The following is a 15,140-nucleotide window of genomic DNA, read 5'->3' on the forward strand; positions in this document are numbered from 1 at the left end:
TCCACATGTCGTTCTTTAAGCCAGCTGCAGATGAATTTGGCTGGATGCCCATAAGTGAGAGAAAAAAGAAAATCACAGTTTAAAATATTTCCTTTATAATGACATTTTGTCGGCTGATTAATCTTTTCTGTTACACAGCTAAATAACACCATATGTTAGCCGTGAGTTTACTGCTATAAGATACAAGAGAGATCTACCTCATGATAAATGATTTGGATATTTTCTAGCTGAAAGTGAAAGAGGGGAAAAATGCTGTAGGAATCTTGTTTCCAAAAATCATTTAGGTAGTTTGATTATATGATATATATCATAGAAATGAGTGTGTCTTCAGAGATCAGAGCAACACTTTATAAGTTAGCCCTTCTAAGTTAAACTTATATGGAAAAACGCAACTTTCTTTTAAATCTATGTGGATTATGTTTTGGCAGAGTGAGACATTCTTTCTAACACTAGCTACTTGATATTTAATTAAATGCTTATGGTGTTTAAACAACAAAAATTCAAAATACATTTCTGTTTGATTGTGTGTTAAAGCCAAATGAGGCTTGAGAATGAATTCCACTATTTTATTCTCCATATACTTTGTATGTAAAATACCAATAGTAACAACATTAGAGTAAATGGAAAAAAAATGATAGTAGGTTAGAAATTATCTTTCAAGGGACACCTGGGTGGCTCAGTTGGTTAGGATCTGACTCTTGATTTCAGCTCAGGTCATGATCTCATGGTTTGTGAGATTGAGCCCCACGCTGGGCTCTGCACTGAGAGTGGGGAACTTGTTTGGTATTCTCTGTCCTTTCTCTACCTTTCCCCACCCTCTCTCTCTCTCTCAAAAATACAAAAATAAATATTAAAAAAGAAATTATCTTTCTAGTATTTTTTATTTGTTTTATTCAAATCAAAGTTATGTATTGAGCTGTCTACTGTGTGCCAACTATCTTATAGGCTCTCAGGATACAAGAGTGGTTAAAAACAGATAAGAGCTTGTTCTCATAGAAGTTATATTCTTATTAGGGAAAGTATACTATAAAAGAATGAATAAGTAAATTATTCTATCAATATGATAGCACGATATGATGATATTACCTAATAATTACTAATGACCTCATTATATATTAGTGCCACAAAAATCTTAAATAATGGAATTGAAATATAAATACACTAAAATTAAAATAAAATTAAAATTAAAAATTAAAATTAAAAAAATTAAAAATTATATAAAAATAAAAATTAAGGATAAGTAAATGAAACAAAACAATTAATAATAGTAAATAAAATAATAGCCCAGGAAATTCCTTCTTCTATTCCATCCAATAGACATATGAGACACTTCTCCTTTCTCAGATTCTTAGTTTAAGCAACGTGCCATCCAAGTGTAGGTGTATTGTGTACATAGATAGATTTCATATCATCTGTAAAGGGAAAAGCTACATCAACATTAATTCATTCATGTGTTTATTCACTATTTCACTTATAAATTCAGGGAGCATGTACTTAGTGAGGTCAATACAGGCATACCCCAGAGATATAATGAGTTCGGTTCCAGGCCACTGCAATAAAGCAAATATTGCAATAAAGCAAGTCAAAGGAATCATTGGATCTCCCAGTGCATAATAAAGTTATATTTATACTGTAGTCTGTTGAGTGGGCAATATTATTATGTCTAGAAAAATGTACATACCTTAATTAAAATATACTTTATTGCTAAGAAATGCTAAGCATCATTTGAGCTTTCAGTAAGTTGTAATATTTTGCTGGTGGAGAGTCTTACTTTGATGTTGATGGTGGCTGACTGATCAGAGTGGTGGTGTTGCTGAAGGTTGGGTGGCTGAACATTATCTCAGTTATAAGGCTTCTTATAGATAAGCTCTAGCTAGACATTTTATAATATTCAGCCTAAAAAATAAACACTAAAAGATCTGAATTTTTTTCTTAGTTATCACTTCCTTTTTTCCTTCAATTCATCATGCATCATTAAGCTAATAGGCCAATATAAGCATTGCATATGGCCTACGTTGTCAGTAAGGCTAAAAGTTAAAAGCTTAAAGGTTGTAATTTCCTGAATTGTTTACCTGATAAAGGAATAATGAGGCATAATATTGCTGTGTTAAGTATAGCATGAGGTTAAAACACACAACATTTCAACTCAGACTATTTTTCCAATTCAATTAAGCAATCAACATGTGTTATTTAAATATTTCTCAAAAAAGTAAATTTTTCTCTAGCTCTGAAATTTAGGATGTCTTTAGACTGTACTCTATACTAGAATATTGAACTCCTTCTAGATTAGAGATGTTCTGTTATTTTTAAAACACTTTTTTTTTAAATCAATAATTTACTCTAATGGAGAAATCTCTTACTCCAAACCTTTGCACCTAACATGAGGGTTAAAAAAATAATTTCAGACCCACTACCTAAATGAAACAATGACAAATCTAAAACTGCTCGGTGAGATCAGTAAAACGTCATCACATAAGTTTATTCTGAATGCAAATCATGTTTTTGGCAATAGGGATCTGGGAGTTCTTATTTGAAACACAATGAGTGTATTTTTAAAAACTGAAAGAATTATATATCTCCAACCACAAAGGATTTTATGTTGCCATTGCTATTATAGCTGCTATTTGTATTTACAGTATAAGGTTTTAATTTCCTTCAGCTCAGAACTTTGACCAGGCATTTTTACTAAGAAAGGATTAGTTTGCAGCCCTGACCCTGCCATCCATTTTTATCTTCATTCTTCAGACCACCAAGTGGAAGGGCGTGAAAATCCAAGCAACCTTTGGGGTCTTAGCATCTGAAGTACATGAGCTGCTTTCAGTGCTGGTCATCTCCCTATCTTTGGAGGGGGGTGGGGGGAGAGCCCTGATTTGTGGCATTGGCTGATTTCCAATACCAGTGTATACTCCCGCTATGGCTAATTCCAAGCTGCCAAAATATTTGACAATTATTGGCAACATTTTTGAATATTTAACAGTCAGCTCTTGTGAGTCAGCAGGAGCCTGCAGGAGCTGGATGCAGCACACCACAGGATGTAATCAAATGATATTTGGTGAGAGTTGGGAACTTCCAAACAGTTAAGTATGGGCAGACAGTAGCAGGTCATGAGTAAAACCAAATCTGAGCAAGTTTATTAATGAGGCTATTTGTCATCTCAATAAACTGGCATTTGTTTGAAAAAAAAAATAAGAGCCATCAACAGATTCAAAAAGATTAAGTGACAAGGTCAGATTTGCTCATTAGAAAGATCATTTTGACAGTTATGTGGAATACAGATTTAAAAAGATGAGCCTAGAGGCAGACAGACAACCTAAGTGCCTTTAAAACATGGCAGAAGAAAGACTAATTTAAAAATCCTAACAGTGAAATGCAATGGAGAAAAATTGTCCCCAATTGCTTTTCAACACTCAAGGTTTCATAAATTCACTGCCTCTTGGCAGTTTGCTGGTTTCCACTTTCTTCTGACCCTGCCATTTAGATATCTACTATTTCTGCTTATAAAATATTTTGATAACGGTAAACAACTCAAAAGAAATACGTTGATTTAGACACAGTGACAAGAAATTTTAATAATCAGTAAAGGCATAATTGATGGAGAAGGAAACGCTATCTTAAAAGTCTCAGTGAAGGGCTTAGAGAAGGTGTCAGCAGAGTCTGGAGGGAATCTAGCCTACAGACACTGACATTTTCAGTGTCAATTCTAGGAAGATATGACAATTGAGGCCTTGGACTGGTCTGAGGTTGAATTCCAGATTTCAGAATTCTTACTGAGAGTAAATCATCAGCCCATTTACAAGAGAATGGAATCAGAACTCCAATCAGGGAATGCAGTTACTAGAGGTGTCATTCAGTGGCAGAAATGGTCAAAAGAAACAAAGCAATTAGTAAAACCAGACAAGATGATGGTAGGGCAAGCAATATAACTGACTGCACATATGTTTAATACTTGACCTCAGGGTTTAAGTTAAGTCCTGTCAGGTCTGCTCTCAATATTTGGGTTGGGTCTGATGCTATATGCTGCAAGACTGCCGGTGACACTGGATTCAGAAATTTCTGAGCCCACAGACAGACAGACAGCTAGGCTGATCAGTACAACACCATCCCTGATAAAAAGAATAGTTTTAACACATTTAAGTACATATTTCTTATGCAAACTACTCTATGATAGGATCAAAATTACTTGTAAGGGCATCACAAATATAGATCTTTAGATTACAAGAAAAATTTTGATGATTACTTGTTTTGAAAATAATTAATCACTAGAAAGATTTCCACATAAGCAGAGAAGTATCATTTATTAGAAATTTTAGGTTATATATCTTTTGTAATACTTCCAAAGAAAATTTTTTTTCAATATATGAAATTTATTGTCAAATTGGTTTCTATACAATACCCAGTGCTCATCCCAAAAGGTGCCCTCCTCAATACCCGTCACCCACCCTCCCCTCCCTCCCACCCCCATCAACCCTTAGTGTGTTCTCAGTTTTTAACAGTCTCTTATGCTTTGGCTCTCTCCCACTCTAACCTCCTTTTTTTTCCCCTTCCCCTCCCCCATGGGTTTCTGTAAAGTTTTCAGGATCCACATAAGAGTGAAAACATATGGTATCTGTCTTTCTCTGTATGGCTTATTTCACTTAGCATCACACTCTTCAGTTCCATCCATGTTGCTACAAAGGGCCATATTTCATTCTTTCTCATTGCCACGTAGTACTCCACTGTATATATAAACCACAATTTCTTTATCCATTCATCAGTTGATGGACATGTAGGCTCTTTCCATAATTTGGCTATTGTTGAGAGTGCTGCTATAAACATTGGGGTACAAGTGCCCCTATGCATCAGTACTCCTGTATCCCTTGGGTAAATTACTAGCAGTGCTATTGCTGGGTCATAGGGTAGGTCTCTTTTTAATTTTTTGAGGAACCTCCACACTGTTTTCCAGAGTGGCTGCACCAATTTGCATTCCCACCAACAGTGCAAGAGGGTTCCCGTTTCTCCACATCCTCTCCAGCATCTATAGTCTCCTGATTTGTTCATTTTGACCACTCTGACTGGCATGAGGTGATATCTGAGTGTGGTTTTGATTTGTATTTCCCTGATGAGGAGCGATGTTGAGCATCTTTTCATGTGCCTGTTGGCCATCCGGATGTCTTCTTTAGAGAAGTGTCTATTCATGTTTTCTGCCCATTTCTTCACTGGGTTATTTGTTTTTCAGGTGTGGAGTTTGGTGAGCTCTTTATAGATTTTGGATACTAGTCCCAAAAAGAATTTTTAAAAGAAATATGTTTTGCCATGATATATGGAGTTTTTAATTATTAGGAAAATCTTATATTCATGAGACCAGTGAATATATCAACATTATACAGTGTATGATAAGGAGGAAATTTTCAAATGATTTCAAATCTCTGCTGCAGAGTAAAAGTGTCAGTTGATAGTTGTAATGATTTAAATATGAATGGATTCTAGAGTAGTTTCTGAGTAGCACTAAAATTAAAATCTACCAATCACAGATTATATTTTCTCATTAATATAAATGAGAAATTTAAAAATGGAACTTATATATACTCCACAAGATATAGCACAGAAACTGCAAAAAAGATGGTTTAATTGTTATGCCTTTTCATTTAATATTTTTGATTTTGACAACCTATGACAATATGATAATAATTATAATACTGGTAAATAATTGCTAAAAGATCTTATGTTCTAGATAGATGAGTATCATTATGACTAGATGAGTATCAGGTAATTCTGTATGGTGATCACTATGCAGCTGATCAGTGTAATTTTGGATTATGAAAAAATGCTTCATAATTTATAACAAATACTTACAGTGGAGTAGCATTAGAAAAACAGCTAAGTAATCTTCAATGCCATTTTAAGTACATATTGAGAATTTACTATGTACTATGCATCAAGTACAAGCTGATCAGTGAAATTTTGGATTATGAAAAAATGTTTAATAATTTATAACAAATAGTTACTGTGAAGTAGCATTAGAAAAACATCTGATTGATCTTCAATCTTCAATCTTCAATGCCATTTTAAGTACATATTGAGAATTTACTATGTACCATGCATCAAGTACAAAGTTCTAGATGAATAAGAAAACAATGTGGTTCCTGATGTTGTGAATCTCATGTCAGAAACAAATATGAGTAAAAACATAAGAAATATGAAAGAGCTCTCTATAGTACCAAAGACTTTGGGTTTGAGCGAGAGGAATAGTTCAACATGTGTTTTTCATATCTGTATGGAAAACAGATGCAAGAAAATGCAATATTAATACTAGTTCCAGATTTATGCATTTTTCTCCTTTTACAATATGTGGTTGACATATCAATAACTGGAACATGAGAGTAACTTCATTTCAACCTTACACGGTATTTTTCAGAGAAGCCTTCTTTAGCCTGATAAGACTTGCTTAAATTTCTTTGCAACAGAATGTCATAGTACTTTGTACTTCTTCTTTTCTTTGAAGCACATATAAGAGTTTCAATTAATTAATTACTAGGAAAATATTGATATTTTTACTAATTTAGTGTTATTAAAAATTTATTTCCTAATTCAAAAATGGAACCAAGAACAGGTTCTGTCCCTTTGGGTTGGCTCTTACCTAGAGAACAGAGCCACAACATCTCTGAGGACAAGAAAACCTCAGAGTTTTAATGCCACCTCCTGCATATGCCCCTCATACTAAGACCTAGTTAGGAGGAAAATCTAGAGCAGAGAAAGGGCCACTAGTACTCTTCACCACTGTAGACCCCAAAATGGCACAGGCTGATGGTGAAGAGAGGGCTAGGTGTCATCTAAGCAGCTAGGATCCAGAGGAGTGATTGGGCTTCCTCTGCTGTTCAGGGTGGGTTCCAGCTGACATGACAATAAAAGGATATTTGGTGGTGCATCTAATCTCAGTGTCCTACAGCAAAGAACAGGGCTTTTTATTTATTTTAAGCCTCTTATTTGAACCTTTATGTGATAGTAACTCTATGTAATAGTAATTCTTTAAAATTATACAGCTTAAAAGCAAATACACTCTCTTAATTCAAACAACACTTGTGCAAAAAAGAAAAAAAATCAAGCCACCACATTAAAATAATGGCATAAAATTATTCATGATTTTATGTCTACAATCTTCAACTAATTACAGGGATGATTATGTGTTCATAGTAAGAAAAGATATTACAAGATGGCATTTTTTTTGGAGAGCCCAAGCCCTCCTCCGCAATAGAATAGTTCCTAGGATTTCTGACAATATAAACATATTTTCTCTTTTTTTTTGTAGTTTTAATCCCAACACTCTGTTCTTCCCAACTATTCCCTTTCTTCATTTAAGCAGGCAGTGGCTTTGTCTTTAATGACTTTGGGGATAGGGTAAGTGCTAGTAACTCATCATTCTTAATTTCTTACTATTATGAATTTCTAGATGCGCAAAGAAAAGAATACTTTAAAAATTAATGAAACAAACCAACATGAGAGGTTAAAGGTAGAGAGAAATTAAGATTAATCAGGGACCTAAAAAAAACATGGGAAGAATTTTTCCAAAGTAGAAAGAGATACAAATACATTACTGTTTTTCCCCAGTCCTAGAATTGATATTTATATTTCTCACAGGTATGACCTTGTCCACTGAGATCCATACATGCTACATAGTAACATACATTCACTTTACTTAATATATTGACTGTAATATATAATGTATAGACTGCATACTCCATAAATTGATATTTTTCATATCCAGTATCTGTCATATTGTTTGGCTCATGGTATGTGTTCAACAGTGTCAGCTGAATGAATGAATGGTTCTCCTTGTTTTTATCAGTAATAAATATAATCATAATGGATAAAGATATTATTTGGAGCTTGTCCGACAACATGACAAAGTGCTATATAAATTAAAATATATACCATGTTCATGAATATAAAAAAAAACTGATTTATGGAGTCAGTGTAATTCCACTAAAATTTCTAACAGAATTCAACAAACTTGACATGTTAAATCTAAAATTATGAAAAAAGCGCAAAGATTCAAGAATAGCTAAAACATGCCTTCAGAAGAAGAATATGTGGGGGAAGTTGCAATTTTCATCATGGCATGAAAATACTTATTTAAAGCTTTAATAATTATTACAGTGCTGTATTGTCACAGGGGTAAACAATGCAACCACGTAGAAGAATATAGTACCATGAAACTGATCCATGCTTATACTGGCAGCATTATCAATACACAGCAGGGCATTGATGATTGGATGAATAATTCAAAATAAAGCTTGGGGACATCAGATCTTTTGTATGATGTATATGTATATGTGTACACATATGTGTGTATATATGTATACTTATGTATGTGTATACATACATATATATGTGACTTCTACCTCACGGTGTTTAAAAAAGTCAATTCTGTATTGAATATGGTTTTAAAACAATAGGAATAAATATTACAATATAAAGAAACATATATAATATGGGGTTGTGAATGATCCAGGAATCATCCAGAACTCAGGGTCCTTCCAAATGGTTCGTTCTACTGTTACCTTAGGGTTTGACACTAGTGCTACGGTCCAAAATGGTGGATAGAATTTCTTTCATTGCATCTGGTTTCCAAACAATACATGAAAAAAGGATTGTATTCCATCCATACATTTCTGTGTATTCCATCACAGAAAGTCCCGGATATCACATCCATTTGTGTTTTGGTGGCCAGACTCTAGGCCCATGGCTACATGTTCAAGGAAATGTAAATTATTATTATTACATAGTAATTAAATTATTATTTTTAAATTTTTACATAGCAATTGGTTTAGCTAAAAATTAGGGCTGTGTTGTCTAAATAAAGGGCAAAATGGGTACTGAGGTGGACTATTAGAGTATGCCACAATAGTCTTGGATGTATTTTGTCAGATTTATTTCTGGGTGCTTATAATTGTTGTTTCTACTATAAATCATATATTTTTAAATTTATGTATATAGAAATATAATTTTCTTATATTAATGTAATATTAAACAAAATTCCAGAGAATTGAGCAAATTTTCTTTTTAGGTTTGTGAAGCAAATGTTTTACTGCTTCACCATTAGGAAAGATGTTTACTGGAGACTTGGGGGATACCCATTATCAGGATGCAAAAGTTCCTAATTTGCAAAAAATATTTGAGTAAAAGGGCACTGATTTTATCATACTGTATTTTTTCTTCATTTCGTTAGATGAACATATGATTTTTCTCCTATAATAGGCTAATGCAGTAAATTAGATTAATAGTTTGTTAATGTTATTAAAGTGCCTCAGATTTCTGGAATACAACAATGTAGCCAAGATACATTGTTTTTTTTAATACATTGCTGGATTTGGATCCTCCTATTTTCTTTGGAAATTTTTGCATTTATATTTATAAATGAAAGTTGCCTATAATTTTCTAGTATATCTGGATTTTTCAAGTTTGAGTAGTAGGGTTATACTAATTCACAGAATGAATTACAGATTTTCTTTTCTTTTTCCACACTAAAAGATTTTATTCACATTTGAATCATCTGCTCCTTGAAAATCTGGTAGCACTCTCTTCTAAAATTCTCCGGTTCTGATCTTTTTTAGCTAGAGTTTTGACCATTGATTCAATATCTTTAATGATATGAAAAAAAATTGGCTAGAAATTACTTGACAGTTCTCCCATTAAGATTTAGTTTCTCTGTTCTTTCTCCTGAAATTGTGTAGATAAAGACAGAATATGGTGGAAGTGGCTTTTGCAGTTAGATACAGTTTCCATCTAGTTTACTGGAACACCTATTCTTGGGTTCCTCCCCATGTAAGAAATCCAACTACTATAATAAAGCTGCCATGCTACAAAGACCATATATAGGTACTCCAGTCAATATCTAGTGGAACATGTGCTACAGGCCTCCCTGACAGCAGTGAGACACGTGAGTGAAGAAGCCAGGTTGGTACTGAATCCTCTCGCCCCACCTGGTCCAGCCCCCATTTTTTCGAGGCACCTCCAACTGTTCCAGTCATTCTAATTAAGGATCCATACAACATAGAGCAGACAAGATCTTGCGCTGATGTAAATTGTTCAGCCACATAATCTTTTCTTTTTTTATGTAAAGGTTGTTTGTTTTTAAAGTTATGTATAACATAGGCAAAAATATTTAAAGTCAATAAATTTTTATTTAAGTAATTTTACATGTGATTCTTTCCACCATAGTTGCTCCAAAGTCAGAATCATAATCTTCAAAATAGCCCTTTTAAAAAGAACTTTTGTTCAATACAGTTGCCACTGTCAGTCCAGAGTTCTTTTGGTTAGGCTTCTTTGACCTCTGCTTGAATATGGACACACTTCAAAAATTTTCCACCTATAATCTTTGGGATCCAATTTCTTTACTTTAGAGCCCTAGAAGTCTAATTGTAGGAAATACCAGCCACATAATCTATTAGCATATTAAAATGCATAGTTTTTTCAGTCTCATTAAATTTTGTGGTGGCTTGTTAGGCAGCAATAGGTAAGTGGACAAAGGTTACTCAAACTTTCTATTTCTTATTTGAGACATTTTTTGCTAAGTATAGTAGGCAGAAGATAGGTTAAGACATGTAATAGTGGTTTAAGTAAAGTAAAAGTGTTTTTTTACTATTGTTTCTGTCATCAATGTAAGGCCCTCAGTAGAAAGTCCATAACAGGTAGGGTGATCTAATGGTACAGAGGGCCCAGTCTCCTTTTATCTTGCTATACTATCACCCTCAACAAGCAGTTTTCACTTTTATTCACGGTAGGTGCTCCAGCTCTAGCTTTTATGCATGCATTTAATGTAGCAGAAATAATAAAAGGGGATGGGGAAACCAAGCTCCTCTGCTTTAATAGTATAATCCAGAAGCTTCACAAATCACTTTCACTCACATTGCATTAGCTAGCATGTATTCATAGGTCATACCTAACAGCAAGTAGTGCTGGGAAATACAACCTTATCTTTACATCCAGCTATCCAGATAAAACATTTATGGTTCAGAAAAAGGGGAAAAGATAAAATGGATGCAACAAAGTAAGTATACCACCCTTAGTTAGTTTGTTTTTTAAGAATTTGTTAAATTTCAACTAAGTGTCCAAATTAATGGGCATGAAGTAATTCAGATATTCTTTATTTGTCATCCCTATTTTACCTGTAGTTATGTAGTTATTTTACATTTCTTTTTTATTTTGGCTATATTTCACTTAATTTCATTTTTCTTCTATTTGTGTATACCTACCAAAACTTTCTATGGTCTAGATTTGTCTAGATTATTCCTTAAATCTTATATAAGTTTTTATATGAGTATCTAGTAATGAAAACATAGCTAGAATATTTAAAGGTAATGATCTAACTTCCACAACTTTTAACCTCTTTTTACATTTTCCATTACTTTGACTCTCTGAATTGCATTATAGATAATTTTCTGTAACTATTTTCTGAACTTTAATTCTCTCTGCATCTAGTTTCACATGCTATAAAACTCATCCACTAAGTTTTTATTTCAATGATTAGCTTTTTAATTTTTAGAAGTTTTGTTCCTTTTATTTAAGATTTCTTACTTTTTCATAGTTATCCATTGTCCAACTTTTTGTATTATATTTTATTACTTCATAAATCTTATATAGAGTTATTTTATATTATGCAGCTGATAATTCCAATATCTGAATTGGATCTAAATCAAGCATATCACTCATTGTGGAATGTATCTGATTAGATGATTTTTCTTTTCTTTCTTTTCTCTTTTTGTTTTCTTTTTATTTTGCTTACACTTAAATTTGAGTTGTTCATCTCCAGAGAGTTGTACTTTCTGTCAATATGGGTCAAATTTACTCCCTTCGAAGGTTCAGTCTATATGTGGAAGTGTTATATTCAGTTCACAACTGTGTAGGAGCCTCAGACCTACTCTCTTGATCCCAATGTTAGTATAATCATTTGCTTCCAAGATGAAAATATTTCAGTTTTTGCTGTCTATTAATCAGCTTATCCAATTTCTTAATGATTTTGGTTGGTTTTTAGTCTCTGGAGATTTCCTTTATGGTGATTAGCAATATTTTAAAAATACACTTTTGTAAATTACTCAAGATTTTGTGGTACTGTGGTAGGAAGATTTTTTCTAAGTTTCTACTTAGATGCACTGCTGAAAATAAAGGTCCATATTATCTATTTAAGCTTGAGAGTGATAATCATTTTTCTACTTATATGAAATTATTTTCAGGAGAAAAAGAGAATGGATGTGATATCTTTGCCTTTAAGGGAAAGTGACAATACTTCTTGACACTGGTCTTGGCAATATTTTTTTATATATGACACAAAAAGCACAAGTAACAAAGGCAAATAAACAAATGGGTTACATCAAACTAAAAAGCTTCTGTACAACAAAGGAAACAATTAACAAAATAAAAAGGCAACCTATGGAATGGGAGAAAATATGTGCAAACCATACATTTGGTAAGGGCTAATATCCAAAATCTGTAGGGAACTCATGCAATTCATTGGCAAAAAAAAAAAAATTAAGAATCTAACTTAAAAAGGGGTAAAATACCTGACCAGACATTTTCCAGATAAGATATACAAGTGGCCAACATGTACATGGAGAGATACTCATCATCACTAATCATCAGGGAAGTGCAAGTCAAAATCACACCAAGATGTCATTTCATCCCTGTTAGAATGTCTATTATGATAAGACAAGAGATAATAAGAGTTGGCGAGGATATAGAGAAAAGGGAACCCTTGTACCCTGTGGTGGTAATGTAAATTAACACAGCCATTGTGGAAAAGAGTGTGAAGTTTCCTCAAGAAATTAAAAATAGAACTACCATATGATCCAGCAATCTAATTTCTGATTGTATATCAAAAAGGAATGAAACAGGGTCTGTAAGAAGTATTTGCATTCCTGGGTTCACTGCACCACTATTTACAATAACCAAGGTACAGAAGACCCTAAGTCCATCAACAGATAAATGGGTAAAGAAAACATGGGGTGTGTGTGTGTGTGTGTGTGTGTGTGTGTGTGTATCAATGGAATATTGTTCAGAGAAAAAGAAGGAAATCATGCCATTTGCAAGAAGAGATGCACCTGAAGGGCATTACACTAAGAGAAATAAGCCAGACAGAGAACGACAAATACTGCATGGCTTTACTTATATATATAATCTAAAAATTAGTTGAATTCACAGAAGTAGAGTAGAATGTTAGTTGCTAGAAGCTAAAGGTGTGGGAAATGGGGAAAGTTGGTAAAATAATACAAACTTTCAGTTAAAAGATGAACAAATTTTGGGGATCTAATGTGAATTATGGTGATTATAGTTAATAATACTGTACTGTAGGGGCACCTGGGTGGCTCAGTCGGTTGAGCGTGTGACTTCAGCTCAGGTCATGATCTCACAGTTTGTGGGTTCGAGCCCCACATCAGGCTCTGTGCTGACCATTTGCTCAGAGCCTGGAGCCTGCTTCAGATTCTGTGTCTCCTTCTCTCTCTGCCCCTCCCCCACTCACACTTTGTCTCACTCTGTTTCTCAAAAATAAATAAATGTAAAATAAAAAATTAAAAAAAAATACTGCACTGTATACTTGGAATTTGCTAACAGAGTTGATCTTAAGTGTTTTTACCACACACACCCCAAAAACTATGAGAGGTGATGGATGTGTTCATTAACTTTACTGTGGTAATAATTTCAAAATATATACATATAACAAAACATCACATTACACACATTATATATGTATAATTTTATTTGTCGGTTATACACAATAAAGCTGTGGGGAGAAAAGGAAAATGACAACCATGTGTGCTGCTTTTTTTTTGAGTGTATACAGTAAGTCTTTCACTGTATAAAAGAGCCATACTTTTTATTAGAACTCTTACTGAGTTATTTCAATTAATTGAGTCCTACTTCTTGCCTAGAGAAAAGAAATCAAATGAAATCACAACATTCATGCTACAAATAATATGTAGAAAATAGTATTTTTACATAGCCTCAACAAGTATAAGAGTGAATGGAAATATAGATGGAGCGCAGGTTTTGAATAGCTTTATATATCATGCATGCTAAAGACATGATCAAGAAAAGCAAGCAATATAATATTTTGTTAAACATTGTGATGTACACTTTATACATTCTAGGAAATTGATTTTCATTACAACAATCTTTAAATGGTTATTGTTATGGAAATTCTCTAAGATGTATCCCTAAGATATAAATTAGTTAAAAAGAAAGCAAGTAAGATAATAAAAATACTGTACATATAATGTAAATGACTTCTTGATATATCTTCATATTGATAGAGATCCTGAATGTAAACCCAAAATTAACATTAGAGAACGGAATGGGACTGGGAGCTAAAAAGCTTAATTTTTTATGTTCTTGTTGAAGTATGAATGTGGGTCTGAAATCAGGCAGAGTGTTTGGAAAATGTGGAAACATATTTGAGAGGCATTTCAAAGGCATACACAACAATAAATCAAGAATAAAATGGAAGTGAGACATGAGGGAGAAGAAGTGATCAATGTTGATTCCAAAGGTTGTTTGTTTGTTTGTTTGCTTTTTCTTCTTTCGAAAGAGAATGATGTTGATTTCAGTGACAGAAAGTTCAGAGTGGGACATGTTTTTTCTCTTCTAAAATGTATGATCACCTTAATGATATCTGCATATCCAGGAAGTAATGTGAAATCAAGTCATATACATTAGGGAGAATGGAAAAGGATTTATGGATTTGGAGTCCATCTGAAAAGAGATGCTTAATGAAACAATGAGCTTGGATAAGTTTGCCCAAGGAGACTATGCAAACTGAGAAGAGGAAAAAAGAGAGGGCAAAATCAGATTATGGCTTCATTTAATCAGTGGGACATGAAAAGCATCAAGAAAATGCTCATAAAAAGTAGTTCTAAGGATGTGATTATATAAAATAGTGTATTGTCACTATTCCAAGAGAAAAAAACATTCCAAGAGAAAAATGTTGATTAATAGTAGTAAATTCTAAAAGGAGTTTTAAGACTTAGACAATTTAATGAAATTTTTATGATTGTGTTGGCTTTGATGAATAGTCTCACTAGCCCGTCATAGAAAGTTCTGTACTTCTATTATATGATGGGTTATATGTTATGTTCTGGAGATAGAAATGTAAATAAAACAGTCTCTTCTAG

Source organism: Acinonyx jubatus, chromosome D4 (assembly GCF_027475565.1).
Source record: "Acinonyx jubatus isolate Ajub_Pintada_27869175 chromosome D4, VMU_Ajub_asm_v1.0, whole genome shotgun sequence".
Lineage (NCBI taxonomy): Eukaryota > Metazoa > Chordata > Mammalia > Carnivora > Felidae > Acinonyx > Acinonyx jubatus.